Source organism: Lycorma delicatula, chromosome 1, assembly GCF_047948215.1.
Source record: "Lycorma delicatula isolate Av1 chromosome 1, ASM4794821v1, whole genome shotgun sequence".
In the NCBI taxonomy this organism is placed as follows: domain Eukaryota; kingdom Metazoa; phylum Arthropoda; class Insecta; order Hemiptera; family Fulgoridae; genus Lycorma; species Lycorma delicatula.
In genome coordinates, this window is record NC_134455.1 from 201946916 (window position 1) to 201963890 (window position 16975).

At 29.0% G+C, this 16975-nt stretch overlaps 1 protein-coding gene across 1 annotated transcript in view; it reads right to left on the reverse strand.

Annotated features, from left to right (window-relative positions):
- Positions 1–16975, reverse strand: part of Fur2 (furin-like protease 2) — a 605551-nt gene that overhangs the window by 222029 nt on the left and 366547 nt on the right. Inside the window, exon 2 of the mRNA XM_075370714.1 lies at positions 5694–5897. The gene's annotated coding sequence lies outside the window, so the exon portion shown is untranslated. The remainder of the gene's footprint in view (positions 1–5693; positions 5898–16975) is intronic.

Consider the following 16975-nt stretch of genomic DNA (forward strand, 5'->3'; position numbering starts at 1 on the left):
AACTACCAATCCTGATATCTTTTCTTTAAACCTTTATGCAGTTAAACACCTCAAAAATTGCTGTTTCAATCCTCCATTTATTTCTCTTTTTTTCCATTCATCACCTTTTCTATTACTAACTTCTGTATGTAGTTTCTTTTAAGCTGATGACCGATCCGATTTATTTTCCTTTTTAAATGATTTTTTTACCTCTTAAATTCTCCTGTTTGTTACAATATCTCATCACATAGACTTGTTTTTTTCTTATTTTTCACTACATTTCTTATTTAAAAGTTTTGGAAATACTTCACAACATTTTTCTTTAATGTTCAATGCCCAAATTAAGACCCCATTCCATGTAGCATATTCTAATCTGTTAATAGAGCTAATCTGTACGATTTATGGAAGTCTTATTTCACGGAAGTCTGAGAAAATCAAAAGGTAAATATCTGCCTTTGCATGTGCAAAGTTGAAAAATTGAGGCCAGATATACAGTTAAATATTAAAATTATTTGTTTCTCAGTTCTTTCTGCCATCTACCATCAGTTCCAGGATGTCATGGAGACTGAATTTTCATACAACTCACATAATAACAATATGTTGTGAAATATCAATAAAATTTGTAATAAAAAAAAATTTCTGAAATCAAAAAGTAATTCTTTTTGAGAATTTCGCAGATTATTCCAGGTAAAATGTCAAAATATATACTTAGAACCGGTACATCATTTAGAAGATAACAGGTACAAAAATTCAGTTATCTATTAAATTGAATACATCTCATTCCTGTAAAACTTTTTATGAATGACAGTTTATTAAATGATATATCTTTATAAGGCATTTCTATATAATTAAATTACTTTTATCGTACTTACAAACTACAATGGCATCTATTATTAGATTTGATTTTTAAGAGCGAAACAAATCTTTTGCTTTAAGCCCTTACTTTCTTAAAATTTCAACAAAGAAATACATTTAAAAAAATAAATTTCAAAATAATTACTTAATTAATGTTTCTATTAATAGAAATTTTCATTTAGTTCATCAAAGTAGTATTTTATTAAACTAACATCGACTAAATCACTTCGTGTGGGGAAATGGGGAAGATTTAACCTCGTTTAAGAAGTTTAACATTGCTTAAAAATATTTATTAACTACTGACCAAAGGTTTAATATGATTAATATATTGTTTAGATATGCATAATTTTCAAATTTAAAAAAAAAACGAACAGACGCACCAGCTAGTATTACTATAAAGATTTGAACAAATCCGTAAATTACCAACGCTTTCTAATCACCGAGTTATCTTCAAATATTTACAAACTACAGACAATTAATTTTATTGCGGTTGTAGTTTCATTTTGCGAACTAATAAAAAATTTCCAAAATACACAAGCTCAGATGTAACGAATTATCCGTTAAGTAAAGGAAATTTAACTAAAAACCATAACACTATCGACGTACATAACACGGTATTATATGGTATAAAAGTACAGGCAATTATTTTGCAGTTGATATGTAACATAATGATTCATTGTATTATTTTACGGTGCAGATTAATATTAATGTAGCTCTGGTGATGATTACTGCGCTGCTTTTGATGTCAGTTCAAAGCACTTTACAGTAGGATATAATAAAACCTAACTCCCCATCGAGGTAATGTTGGTTGTTGGCACTTACGTAACTTTACAGTTTGAAGGATTGCCTTAAATTATGACCGTCATCAATTGCACCTGCTCCAGCGATCCGAATATATATATATAGAATATACATATTAATATACATAAGTACATACTTATGTATATTTTGTGTCCGTATAAATTTCACCGCAGTCCATGGCCTCCAGTTATTTTATATAATACAAGTATATCGCAATTCAAAGGGAACTTCAAAAACCGGTTAAATACTGAATTCATATGCATACGTGTGACACGTAAATACGGTTAAGGTGACCAAGGGAAAACAGCAAATAAATATGCGTGATAAAACAATCATGATTACGAACCAACTACTATTTAAGTGAAACGAACATTTTTAAACGATTATTAACGCGTATTCTAACGGGATATTTACTTACTTTTGATTCAAAAAAATAACACTGATCACAAGTCGGTCAGCTTTTGCCTCATAATGTTTTTTTTTTCAATTAAAAATTCACGTAAAAGTTTTAGAATATCAAGAAATGTTTACACATAACATGTGTAATTTACAAATTTACAATTTGTTCGCTTCAATAGCGAACAAATTTTCTAAATAAATAAATACGTATACAGGGATAAAAATATAACATAAAACAATACACATACGACGAATTGAAAACAAATTTCTGGAATTTTTTCACATAGTGAGCTTTAAAAATTAAATATTTTTCCGTCTTAAAATAAAGTAATTATACAATGACGTGAAATTAATAAGGCGAAAAATTTAACAGTAAAAAAAAAATAGTAAAAAATAAATTAATAAATTTAAAATGTAATGTACCGACTAAATAATGAGATTCACTATGCGGTTATTTTTTTCATTTTTGAAACATCAAAGAAACAATTATGAAGGTGTTGCCTTATCAACACAATGTTAATTTTATACTCCTGCAGTGTAGTCTGCTCTGAACTCTTCTTCAGAAGAGCCGTTCATATTAATGATACTATATAAGGATATGAATAAGTAGAGCAAATACAAATACAGAGAGAAATGGAAACAAAATGAAAAGTAACTTTCACAATTTATCGTACAACAAATAACAAGCAGCACTGTACAACGACATGATTAATAGTAGACAAGATAAAAGTCATTAGTATTAGTAGAATACAGTAAAGCAAAGTAGAAGCGGGGGTGAGTGCAATTCCTACAACCACACCAGCACAGTGTTGCCAACATAACACAAGTTAATACGTATAGCACAGGTTCACTATTTGTTATCTTCTTCTTCCCTGCCGCACCATAGTTTCTAAACAACACACCAATATCACCACTGTACTGCTATCACTTCCACAAGATTTCTCCCCAGTATGGGAAAACTTTACACAAGTTAAGACAAACACTGATAAGATATTATTTATATTTCAGCAACTCCGCTTCCACCACAAGACGTTACCTGTATCAGTAAATAACAAACTAAAATGAATAAACTCCGTCTTATTAGGAAGAAATAATTAAATTTTACGCAAATTAAAGTCGGTAGAGATAAAACAAGTTATATCGAACATACAACTTTACGTTTATCAGAACATTTATTTTTATTTTGACAAAAGTAGTTTTCAACTGTTGAAATATTGCTCAACTAAAAACCACTCTCTCTTCTTTTTCTTGTTCAAAGAAGCAATCATAAACAGAAAAATTATCCATTTAGACGTTTCAAGCATAATATCAATCTTTTACATTTAGAAAAATGTAGATAATAAAATGTAGCACACCAAATCGGAGGCAAAAAAACGGAATATTTAAACAGCTCAGATCTTGTGTAACTCACAAAATATTTGTGGTTTTTGCTGTCTTATACATAATGCACGTACATCATTTACACTACGACAGAATACACGAAAGATAGTATTAGCGATGCAGCGGTATGGCAAAAGTAGGGTCTCCTTTCTTTCTCTCTTCCTCTGTCTCTCCATTCATCTCTCCGCGTGATTGGAGTGTTGTGTAATGGAAGTTGTACGAGGGGTATGCAGACTCTGTACAGCTGAGGTTAGTAAAGGATATTAGAGGGCGAGAGAATGAGAGAATGGCAAGAGGGTGATCTAACCAAACTGTTGTCTACCTCAAAACAAGACCGCTGAACCCCAGACCTCAAACCACTACTCTGTTCTCTCTGTACAGTATACTACAGTCTGGTTCTGGTTGGTCCCAAACAATTTCCATCCCAATTGGAATTAATGCAGATTAGCCTGAATTTACTTCTCATGTTTGTGAAACCTAACCTATTCTCATGCGCCAACTTCTCTCCCACACATTATACCACTCGCACATCCTAAATTCCTCTTTAACCACCATTACAGTATGTAAAATATACAACTAACAGCACATGAAACATACATATTACTACAAAACAAATATCCGCCGAACATCTTGGTTACTTAATTCGAATGCATAAATTAGTGAAATACAAAATAATGACACTTATAGCGTACACAAATAAGCGATACAAAATTTGTTAAAAACCCTTTTTAATATATAACGATTTCATGATATTTATCCCAAAAACAGAATATGATAAAGTGTTTCGTACAATCATATCAACACTCGTATTTATGGTTTACGATACATCTTGCTAAACAATAAATTATCATATTATCATTTATTTAATACGGAATAAATAACCCAATAACTAAATTAGCGAATTGACATCTTCGCCGGACAACTACAACAACGGTGTTCTGTGACCGAGATTAAACAGAGAAGGTCAGTTACTTTTGTTTGCATCAGAACGCTGGTATTACTGAAGTGTTTTTACTAACTTGCGGTCCAATTACCGGCACCACCCAGGTGTACTGGCCCCGAGAACAAGACCGAATACTTATTTGCAATCAGGTTAACAGTCCATTTCAAACCTTACTATATGCAAGAGAAAAATCAGTTATTCGATCGATCCAGTGTTATAATAAATTCAGAATAGGAATCACAAACGTAGTGATTAATGATGATCTACACATTCGAAAATTATAATGCAGATCAGAACACAACATACAAAGTACAGAAAATGCTTTACAGTAGGTGAATATTTTTAATGATTTAGTTCAGACTTCAATCAAAAGAAATAAAGACTATCGTTTCGTTTTATCAATGATCGACTGTTTTATGATCCGAAAATAACAGTAGTAAAATAGTAAAATAGTAAAATAGTAAAATAAATAGTAATCTGTTTTTATTATAAACCGATCAAAAATCAGAAACTTCGAATTACAATTGAACAAATTACATATACGATACACTACATCGCAAAAAATCTATATTTAAATAATTAAATTGATGCAAAAAGTTAATTTACAATTACAAGTTAAACACGATTTAACAAAATTGATAGTTTGGAAAAATGTAGAGACGTGCGAGAGCCGTATATGTACCATACAATATGGATTTTTAAAATGTATGATATAGTCGTAACAAAGTATGATAAAGTTAACAGCATAAAGTTAATAAGTTAACAGCATATTATTTTAAATATGTTGCCATAAAATAATTTCGTAGACAAAATTCAATCGTTTAACATCAGGGTTTTTTTTTAATATTGATCGATCTAAATTACCCCTAAAACCCCCCATTTCGAAATAAAAGTATAACTCTTATAGCTAAAAAAATTAATAGTGGTCAATAGAGATATTAGAACATAACAAATTTCAATGAAAATTTCCCAAGTAGTAAAGTTGAACAGATATATCAGGATATCTTAATTAGCAATCGAATCTGACGATCAAAATTGAGTTTCGGTTAACAAATTTGCACTACATAAAAATTATACATGAACTTTATAATAATCTTTTATTCTATAAGAAGAATAAAATCTCATTAAATATGTTAAAATATAAACTCCCCACATATATAACAAACACCAATATTTTGTTGGAAGCATTCGAAACAATAACTGTACACCGCTATCAATCAATCTAAAGTGATGAAAATTCTATAATATTATTTACGATGTACTGAATGATTTAGAAGCAAAAGTAATTTTCTAGACTGAAATAATAATTAATAAATAAAGTTATAACTGCACTTACCAAATACCATTGTTCCTTGAACAAAGGATCCGGGAAGACAAGAGGAGCTGGACCAGCTCCTCTATAATGAGGATGATGGGACGCAGATAAATCTTGAGGTTCATACAAACTGGAAAAATCAGAGCCGAACGATGATAAACTACTTCCATCCACAAAATCTCTTTTAATTCTTTTCTTCTCGATTTGCTGCTGTACCCATAAAACCTAAAACAAGAAAAATTATTAATTAATAAAAAAAAAATCAAATCCACAAAAACAGACATACATTCACAAAGTGGATTGAAAAATTATGATAGGAGCAACTTTTAAGTATTAATTCAGTATTTAAATAACTTAGGGATGTTTTGTGATTATAATTTTGATACAATATCAAAATTTATTATTTTTAATTTTTATGTATCTATCTTAGGACACTTAACATTACCCATCAACAACAATTAAAAAACTTTAACAATAACTCTAATTGATAAATAAATTTTCTACATGTTTTATAATAAATATAACGAGTTATATTAGTTTTCATACTTCCGAATGATTTTATATTTAAGAAGTTTTACGTAATTCATACATAATATGGAAAATTTTTTGACAAAAGGAAATCAACGACAAACTGTTTCTAAAAGCCAAATTTCATTTGAGTTATAGCCTATCTTTTAAGAGTTGTTAATATCCATTTAAGGCTAATTTTAGGGAATTTTTATTGTGGAATATCTTTCGTGACTCTAGTATTAATAAATATTGTAATATTGTTGTTATTGAAAATTAATATTCATTTTTTAACCTAGCAAATAAAAAAATTATGACTACTAGAAGCTATTTCTATCTCAGATGTTGCTGTGAATTGTGTTCTTAGCATTCCGGTTTCGTGCAGCAGAGTAGAAAGTTTTTAGTAGATAAGCGGAATTATATCCAAGACCGTATCCGAATGTTTTTATCGGTATAATTTATTCCTCAAATCAGATTTTATACACCGTAATTATAAATAATAAACGAACCGACTTAAATCAGAAATATTATTTGCTTAAAACTGTGTAGAATAAACATTTTATTTTTATTGCAGCTAAGCCAACAAAGCAGGTTTTTTTATTTGAGTGATGCAGCAGAATACATTATATAAATTGTAAAAAAAATTTTCCTTAGATATGATTGAATGGGACTCCAAATACTTCAATAATAAAACAGTAGCGGTAAAAATGAGTACGAAGAAGTGACAGGTTAAAAAAAGCTGATGTACGAGTCTCGATAGGCAGAAACGAACGATTTAAAGGTCGAAACCAATTTCCATGACTTGGTCGATCAAATATTGTATCAACGAGGATCAAACGTCACCGGATTGAAGCCACTTGAAAGATGAGAGCAGGAGTAAAAGGGGGACACAAGAGAAATTGAAAAGCTTTTTACGCCGTCTAGTCTACGTACACGACTGCACAACCCCCTCGATAAGTCGAGATCTACAACTGAAAAACTTATTTATAAGACTACCGATGTATATCATTTATATTTGGCAAACATTATTGCTGTATTTGAATGCAATAATTTCAGTTTGTATACCAACTAAATTAAAATCTTACAAAATTTTAAAAAAATTATTGAAATCTCTTACAATTCGTAACGAAACAATTTTTGATTTACGAATTACTGATTAGTTCAGAAATAAGTATGCATAAAATTATCTTACCAATTCCTTTCACAAATTTGATCTGTATTGCATTTTTCTGCGACTAATTTACAAATATATGCAATGTAAACTCCATTAGGTTAAGATACAAAGAAAACAAAATTATTAACATTAAAAAAAAGAGAACGAGGATAATTTGGAATAAACAGACTTAATTGTTTTTACTCAACAATAACACAAATACTACTAACTGTAGATTGTTTATTTCAGTTAAACGTTTTAAAATGAAGACGGTGATGAACGTTACAGGAAAAAAAAACAGAATAAATCTAATTAAACAAAAGAACATTAATCAATCATACAAACCCAAATACGGCAAAAAACGTATAATAACATCATTTTAAATAAAACAGTAATTATCTGTTCCGAAAATTAAAGCGAAAATCATTTGACAGTAACATATATATATATATATATATATATATATATATATATATATATATATATATATGTTACTGTCAAAATTGTTTAAATTCACTTCATTAAATTAGTAAACTGTATTCCTTTTATATATGATCAATATGAATTGCGTACATACGATTTGAATGTGAATTAAAACATCGAATACAGTTAAATATAATAAAATATTACTTAACAAAATAATGTACAACAAATAATAAAAAATAACGCCAAACTTAGCCCTAATGTACAGAATATCTAACGAAGTAAACGGAAAATAATTTATATAAAGTTTCTAGATATTTTCTAACACTGAAATGATTCTTGTTTAGGTTTAAAATTATAAATAATATTTTGCTGTAAAATTTGTTCAGTTTTATTTTTAATAAGTCTTAAACCCTTCTTCATATTCAGTCTATTTATAGAGATCAATTAGATGTTTATTTAAATAGATTTTCTCACAAATAAATTCTATAGAAATTTTGTTGTAAGAATTTATTTATAAGTGTTTTGCAACAGAAACTTTTTATATCTTACAATAATTTTCTCAAAAATGACTTGAAATACAGTTCTTACACCTTGTTTATTTAATTGTTCGGGTCAGAAACCATATGAAATCATCAACTGATAAGAGAGTACTACGCTTATGATCATCATCATTAAGGTAAGTTAATGAACATGCCGTACTTTAGTGTAGGTTCCAAGAATTTCAATACGGTTTTATCTAACCTTGGAATAGAAATCAGGGGAGAATGGTTTACAAGTTATAACTGGAAAACGAAGCATTTTTGGATCCTACGTTTATATGAACTTTATTCTTTTTTTCGTATGTAGAACATGCCTGGAAGTCTTTTTCAATTTCTTCTTGTGACCCCCTTCCTAAATAGTAAGTTTCTCACGTGTAATATGGTAGTAAAAGCATATTATGCGTACTGTAATACCGGTCGATTACGTTAACAAAAAAACACTACATACAATTATATAATTACGTATACGTTAACAATATCTATGGGAAGTAGGATACTTCCATATGACATCAGTCTCCTTTTTATCGAGAGCAATTTTGACAATGTATTCTCAGATTTCAAAAAATGATTTCTCAGTTTGATTTGATCCACATGCTATTCCTAATTATTTTGGTATCAGCTGAAGTAACTAATCTTCATGAAAAATCAACAAATTAATACGGATATTTATCAACGTTTAACAAGCGAGCGCGTAAGATGATTTTATTATTATAAGAATAAATAATATTATTAAAACAACAAAATAGAATTATACGCAATACGCTTATCCTGCTAATAATTTATTATTTGAATGCCAAATTACTGAAATCTGATGAAGCAGTTAGCACTGAACTGTCACGCCTGATCAGACAGATCAGATGATGGTAATTATATTTACTATCTGTGGTAATTCATTAATGTGACTGCTGGAGTGCCACGTACATAATATGATTCTGTCTAACAAATAAAATAATTTGTATATTTCATACAAAGATCTCGCTGTTTCTTTTTATTCGACTAAATGTTTCACGTTTAGTTAATGTAAGCTTTTTTTTTCAATTCATGCTTTTTATTCGAAAATAAATACATAAAAAATACAAATCAATAAAAAAAATACATATACATATATGTATTACAAAAATACATATACAAAAATAGTAAATCAATTTTACAATTTTTTAATTAAAAATGATTAATACCGAATAGATATTTATATAAAACAAACCGCCCGGGAAGGCTCCGCCGGTTAGTCCTTGGGAGAGAAAAAAGGTTATATTTTTATTGTTAAAGTCGACTGGGCCGGCTTTGCCGTCCTGGCAGTATCTTTTCGTGAAGTAAATGATTTACATATTGAAGGAAAAATTTAAACCACAATTTCTATAAGATTTTTTACTGATATTCTATCCATTAGCCATGAGTATAATCAAATTAATTAGAACGTCTTCGACTTACATACATGTTACCAGCGACACCGCGTGGATTTTGAATACTGTCGTCGAACAATAAAAATAAAGTAAAATAAAATAAAATAAATTATAATACATTAAAGTAAAAAAAATAAAAAGATTATTACCCCACGTAGGTAATTAGGTAGTTTGTAAACTATGTTGTTTGTATGGCGATTATTAGCATGAATGAATAAATTTCTTGGTGAACCAACTCTTGAGCACGCCACATATAACCGTGACCAAAACAACTATTCTTCAACAGTAATTCAGCAGTGCATTGGGATTGTCCTTATGATTTGCTGTTGGTCATTGCGTATGATACTCTCAATGGAAATTGCAAACGCTTAAATAAAAATGGAAGATCGGTTGAAATTGTTGGAATCCTTGGTATGAAAACAGCTTCTCATACATTTTTTTCCAGTAAGAAATGTTGCTTCTACGATATTTCTTGATACATCTTTGATATATAGTCCAGTGCCACTGCAAAGTTTCCGTGGCTTCAAATTCAAATGGACCAATGGTGTTGCACCGGGCGGCTGCACACGGCTCCCGCTAGAAGCAGTCCGTTGCCAATTAATTTACAGATTATTTTAATTTAATTTCTAAGCAAAGATAATTTTAAATTATTTTTTATGCTATAGTCATGAATATAATCAAAATAATTAAAACTTATTTCGACTTATACATCTCGTAGCCATGAATATTGACCCTTTAAAATTTGGAATTTAGGTATTAAGTAATGCGACGGCTAGGCGATGACAAACGTATACGAGATAATTTAATTTAACATACACACACATATATATATATATATATATATATATATATATATATATATATATTAAATGCCAAATGGTGAAAAAAGGGGGTATTTTTGACTTTTTTTTTAATAGTAACTGTTGAATTTTTGTTTTAAAACGATCCTGAAGGTGTAGATATGGATCCTATAAGTTTGGTTAATCTACGTTTAGTATTGCGGCCACAAAATAGTAACAAACAGAATCGTTATAATTTTTATATATATTTAGATTATATAGAATTCTAAATTTTTAAAATCAATAAAGCAGTCTTAACGAAAATATTAAATTTTAAAAATGTTTAGTGTGATATGTACATTGACTTGGCAGTTAACACGACTTCAGGTAGGGTACGGAAAGGATTAGGTAGGTGGTAGCTTTGTATGAAACATAAGCTATATAATATATTCTTTTTCAGCACTAGTAAAGACAAAGTATAATATAATTCATTTCTTAAAGACAGAAAGGGAAATATTAATTCATCGATTTACATCGTTCTAATCTTTCTTACGGCCGTAAAATGTTTATGCATCTGTGATAAACATTTTCACTAGAGGCCTAGTGAGAGTCGCTTTCTAAGAGAATAATGATTCATATTATGAATCACCATATTAACTATCATCAAAAAAGAGCGAATGCATCACTTTTAGAGCTTTCATATGAACTGAAAATTTCCCTGGATTTAGCCTGCCATACTGACGGGTAATATTACATTTTGCTCAGGAAAAAGAACAACGCGATAGCACTTAAACTTCAGTAAGCATCTAGCACGCTTCTTATACGAGAAGTATAATTATTGTTATTCTTGAGAATAGTGTAATGTCTTTTATAGAACAACTAGTATCATACATAAGGTAGTTTACAATTTTTTTTCTTTTTGGTTTTGGCGCCTAGGAATATGAGCAATAAAAATTTCAGCAAATAATTTACCGAAAACGACAAATGTACTCATAAAAATTAGAAAATAATTTTTTTCCCCACAAAATTGGAATTGACTCGAAATAAACTAACTGAACACACTGAAATAATGTGTATTCCATTGCTTAGAGTTGCTGTTCTCAAGCAAGAGCAATGAATTATATTTTCTAACACAAAATAGCCGACTGTTTCCTCGACTTTATAATGGAATGCGTAGATTCATTTCATAAGGAATGCGTATCATTTGTATCAAGGAATGTGTAATTATTTAATTCACTTAGGAATGGCTAGATTTAATTTCACTCTTTCATTTTATTCAATTTTTGTTCGATTTCAGGCAGTCTTCAAATTTTAGTTATAAATTCGATTCGTACTTCCACGTAAAAAAACATGTAACAATAAAGCCAGGATATATATGATTATGTTTATTTGCAAAAAAATCCTTATTCTTTAATAAAATACAATAAAAAAAAACTTTGGCGTAAATAGTCCTTTTCCTAAGCTTCATTACTAAACATTAGGAAATGCAATATTCTCTTATGACATATTTTAATCGATTAAATAGTAATTAATATAGTAAGTTAAGAGATATATCAAATAATAATAATCTATTTTAAAACCCAAATCTAAAATATTAATACCAAGTATAAAATATTAAATAGTATTAAAATATTAATACCAAATGGTGACACAACAATTATGAGGTATTTATGACACCCTGATCCACTACCTATAAAAGCCTACGGTTTAAGTGTAATTCTAAATATGCTAACAAAAAGTGATGAAATTATGCAGCGAGTACGAATAAATATTGGATTTAAAATATTCTTTGTTTATAAATTTTATGAACTTATATGAAAGTTAAAACTGTTAAAATCCTAAGGAAAAAGATTACAGGCAACAAAAAAAAATCGCAAATTTTCTTAAATTTCTTTTCATACCATTACTTTAGGTGTTTCTTTTTAATCTACTACTATGAATGGCTTCATAGTCTCGACGATACAGATGTGTGAACACAATCAGTTCCGTCTGTCTTACCCACTGAGTCATCCCATTAACATTGAAAATAAAAACAATAATTGTAAGATGTAATTTAATCTATCCATTTTAAATAAACTATTTATTTACCTTAAAGCATCAGATACCAAAAACTTTTGTCATCTTGACATAAGATTTTAGAATTTTGAGTATACGATGAACAAATTTTGAGTAAAATGAATACAGCATATTACGGCATACACAAAAACGGAAGCCGTTTCATTTATCAGTCAGCATTAAACGCCTCATTAAATAAAGATGGATTATTTTAACGGATTAATTAAGCCGTTTGGAGATAGTTCATTAAATTGTTAAAGAATAGTAGTAAAATTTTTGTTAATATTTTAGTTTCGACTATATTAAAAGTATTAATATTTCATTTTTTTTTTTTCGCCGAAATAAACATTCAATCGGCTCACAGGTAAAACTCTTGTTGCAATCGGGTAAAAAAAATTAAAAGCGATTAAAATGACAGTAGATGCTATTTTAGAATTTTATTTTTTTTTTTAATATTCAACGCAAAGTTTTCAATTATTAAGCAAATGATGTAGCAGTTTCTGTAGTATTTTATCAAGGTTACTTTCAAGGTGTCAAAAGGGGGATTGCGCAAACCCAAACCTAATTTTTGGGAATTTCCCCAAAAATTACAATAAAAGTTTTGCTGAAAATGACATTCAAAAACGGTTGCGATTACTCTTTTAAAGTTCCGAAAAAAATTTGCCGCATTTGAAAAGGAAAGAACCAAACAGATAAACAGTCATCACTTATCTGAGTCAACAACGCAATTCCAGAAGGTTCATTTGAAAATAAAATATATTAAATTAGAGAATTTGCATTTAAATACGGTGAATGAAGAAAATTAATTTACGCAATTTACTACGATAATAATTATTGTATAAAATATAAGAGAAAACAAATTTTAAAATTAATAATAAATAATTGGTAAACAGCAAGAGCACGTAACAGTAATTACTAATTATTACATAACAAATGTAAAAAAGAACAAAGAAGTAATCCGGTCACAGGTTAAATGAACATTTTCCAGCATTATTTTTTGAGGGAGTATAAATCGAATCAACAACCCATATTTTTGTATGATATTTTACTTTACAAGCTTTACCCACATTTTACTTTACTCATATTTTACTTTACAAGTAAACCAAATGGAACAGTTCAGAATGTAAAGAATAGTTTTTGTAAGTATAAGTTTCTTTCTAACTCAGGTTTTACTGAGCAATTTCTGAAAAAAAAATCTTATTACTTAAAATGCGACAGAAAGATGAGGAAAATTTTCCGAAAATATAGAATGTAGGTAAAGTAAAAAAAAGAACAAATTTTCTGGCAAATTAATTAATTTAAACGTTAAGCTATGGATACCGCTATGGTTGATACCGACAGCTTCGGATACTTGACTGAATAAAATGCAATTTGAATATCAAAGAATACTAGTTGCTATCGAATAAATGAATTTAAATTATCAAATAATTGAAAACATTTTTTTAAAGAAAATAAATTCATTAAAAACAAATATATATTTAGAAATTTAATCCACATCTATAAAAGGTAATTGGAAAAACGTCGATATTTCCGTACAAAGAAAATAACAAATTTATATTTCTTTATATTTACTATATAATTTCTACGATAAGTTGTTAGGCAATTACACGTAAAAAAACAATTATATGCATTTAAAACTTTAAATAAAGATTTGTTAAGTTTTAGTAGTGAAAGCTGAACAGTGTACACGTATTTTTAATACCCGTTTGTACAAATTTTAGAACAGTGTCTCATAAGTTTTCATACATAAGAAAAAAGAAACTTATGGGGTTACGTGTTCTTTAGCAGTGGAAGACACGCATCGAAATGTGTTTCAAAAAAATGGTAGTTACGTAGAGCATATTATATAAATAAAAGTGGTTTTCTTAGAAAAAAAAAATTATTTTCCTACGTATGGAATCTTATGGGACATTCTGTATTTATTTAGATCGTACTATTCGATGATAGCTTTCCGTTGTATTTTAACTGTTATTAATTTTCTGCACATTCTTTTAGTTAGAATTATCTTTGTTTCCTTCTTTTACATTTTTCTCTACAAACATTTGTAGCAAATAATTAAATCCGTTCAATTCTCTGTGACTTACACGTTAAATCTAATTTACTTTCTTTTCTCTATAAATTTCAGGAGTATAGTCTTTCCCATTTACTTATCAATCGTTTAAAAGAACGTAAACTGCAGTTAAGTAATGAACGACAGCTTCACAGTTTCATATCGAAGGTTGTAAATAAAAAATTAACAAAAAAATTGTAATTTAGTGAATAAGCAATATTTTTGTAAACATTAATAGTTCTATAATTATTCAAAAATAAAATGTTAAAAAGTTATTTGTATTTATTTATTTTATAGTAAAATCTTTATTTGATAATAATAATCTTTGTTTCAGATTAATATTACAACGTCGTATGGCATAGTATTTTATAAAACCCTAAAGCAACATCTAAAACTCTGACATCTTACCTATTAAAAGAATAGAATTTATTTGAGTATATAAATTTAAACTAAATCTTTATGTCAAAAAAGAAAAAAAGGAGGTAGGTAATTAAAAAAGATTACATAAAAAAAATTCTGATTTTAACAGAATATTGTTATAAAAATATTCAGTAAAAATACTCGTATTAATACGTAATTACAAATCTTGAAAGAGAAAATTAATTGAAACAAAGGAAACCGTAATGAGAATGTATCTCCATTAATTTAAAACGAATGAAGAATTAGGTCAAAGGTTTTCCCAAGAAAAACTTTACAAACAACATCTTGTAGAATCTAAAACGATGAACATCGGTCACAAACTAACCAACAATTAACTTGAATATTAAAATAAATCACTAATGTTGTGGAACACAAAATGAAAAGTAAATATATCAAATAAAATGTTGTAAGTTACGAGTAAATGAATCAAAACGAGAATAAGAGAAGCACGGAATTTTTTAACAGATTTTGTTTTGCCGAATCTACAGGGGTGTATTTCGTCACGGTATAAAAAATTATCAGGGAAGAGGAACGAAACGTATTTTTAGTAAATGCGAAACAAAGAAAAACCTTTAAGGAAAGTAAACAAGAAAAGTAAAATACATACGAAAAGAAAAGAGGATCACGCATCACACCGAGAGATAGGCAGGTAGTGTTTGTTAAACGCAAAAGCGAGGATAATGAGACTGTTTTCTCTCGTTTCCACCTGCATATAGCCGCATGTGTTTGCGTCCAAGTATGTGAAATCTTGTAAAGGTTGTGCGAGTGGGCGCAGAAAAGAGGGATTAAAATGTTGGAAAGAGAAATGGGATGGGAAATTTGATAGAAAGAGAAACAAGGAAAACGTGCCGACAAGGAGAGCTAGAACGAGAGAAACAGGTTGTAATTGAAAGGATTGTGTTTGTTCTCGCAGACAAGCTGTCCGATTCCTCACTGTCCTAACACTATCCGCCTTCAAACCGGCACATTTTTTCCTCTCTCTAACACCATGTCACAACACACATACGCACTAAAACATTCGTTTTTCTATCTGATGAATGCACGGCTGTCTACCCAGAGCTATCGACAAACAGCTTCTCGCTTGCTAATCGTTCTTTTCTTACTTTTTATCATGTTCTATGAACAGTTTCTTACTATTATCATCACATCCTTTCTACGTAATTGTTCTATAGTCAACAAAATTTACGTAAATCGCATGATACGTAAGACTATCTTTACTTTTTTCATTAGGTAATCCTTTTTTCAAACAATCACAGAAGTCTATAATTTCATTTGTGTAGCGCAGCAATTAAAAAGCTTACTTTTAAAAGTTAATTACTAAATTACTTAAAAATTTCTTTCCTAACTTCTACGTCGAGCAGTTATTTTATAGTAAAATCAAATTTAAAAACGTAAAATATTAATGTATCTCTTAGGTTTAGTTATTTGCAAAAGAAAGCTATGTATTGAAATTACATCATAATAACGGAAAATGTACCTACTCGTAAATGACTTGAAAATTTATAACTCAAAATACTCGTTAATTAATTCTTTGTTTACCGCATCTGCTTAGTAAGAAGTTGAATTTGGTTTCTCCTAACGCGGGTCCTGAGCAATCGCTTTCTGGTGAGAACTAATGGTCCTAATGTGCTTGTACTTCACAAGAACCGTTATCAACAACTAAATACTGTCAGTTATCATTATTAATAATACGAATTCATTTGTTGCCGATAGCAGTTCAATTCTACATGTAAAATTAATTGTATGATTAAAATCACAGACAGAGGTTACAAGAAAATTAATCTTTCTTACAACCATTCTTTGTAAAATAATATGGACTTTTTTTCAGACAACGCTGAGTAGCCTTGTTTGAATCTTTTATATGTATCTGTTATCCCACTAAAACGAAATTTTATACTTAAAACTACTTAATTTAGTCTTCATCTAGCTTACTGGTTTCGTGCATTTTTTGATTCCTTTATATTCTGCGTC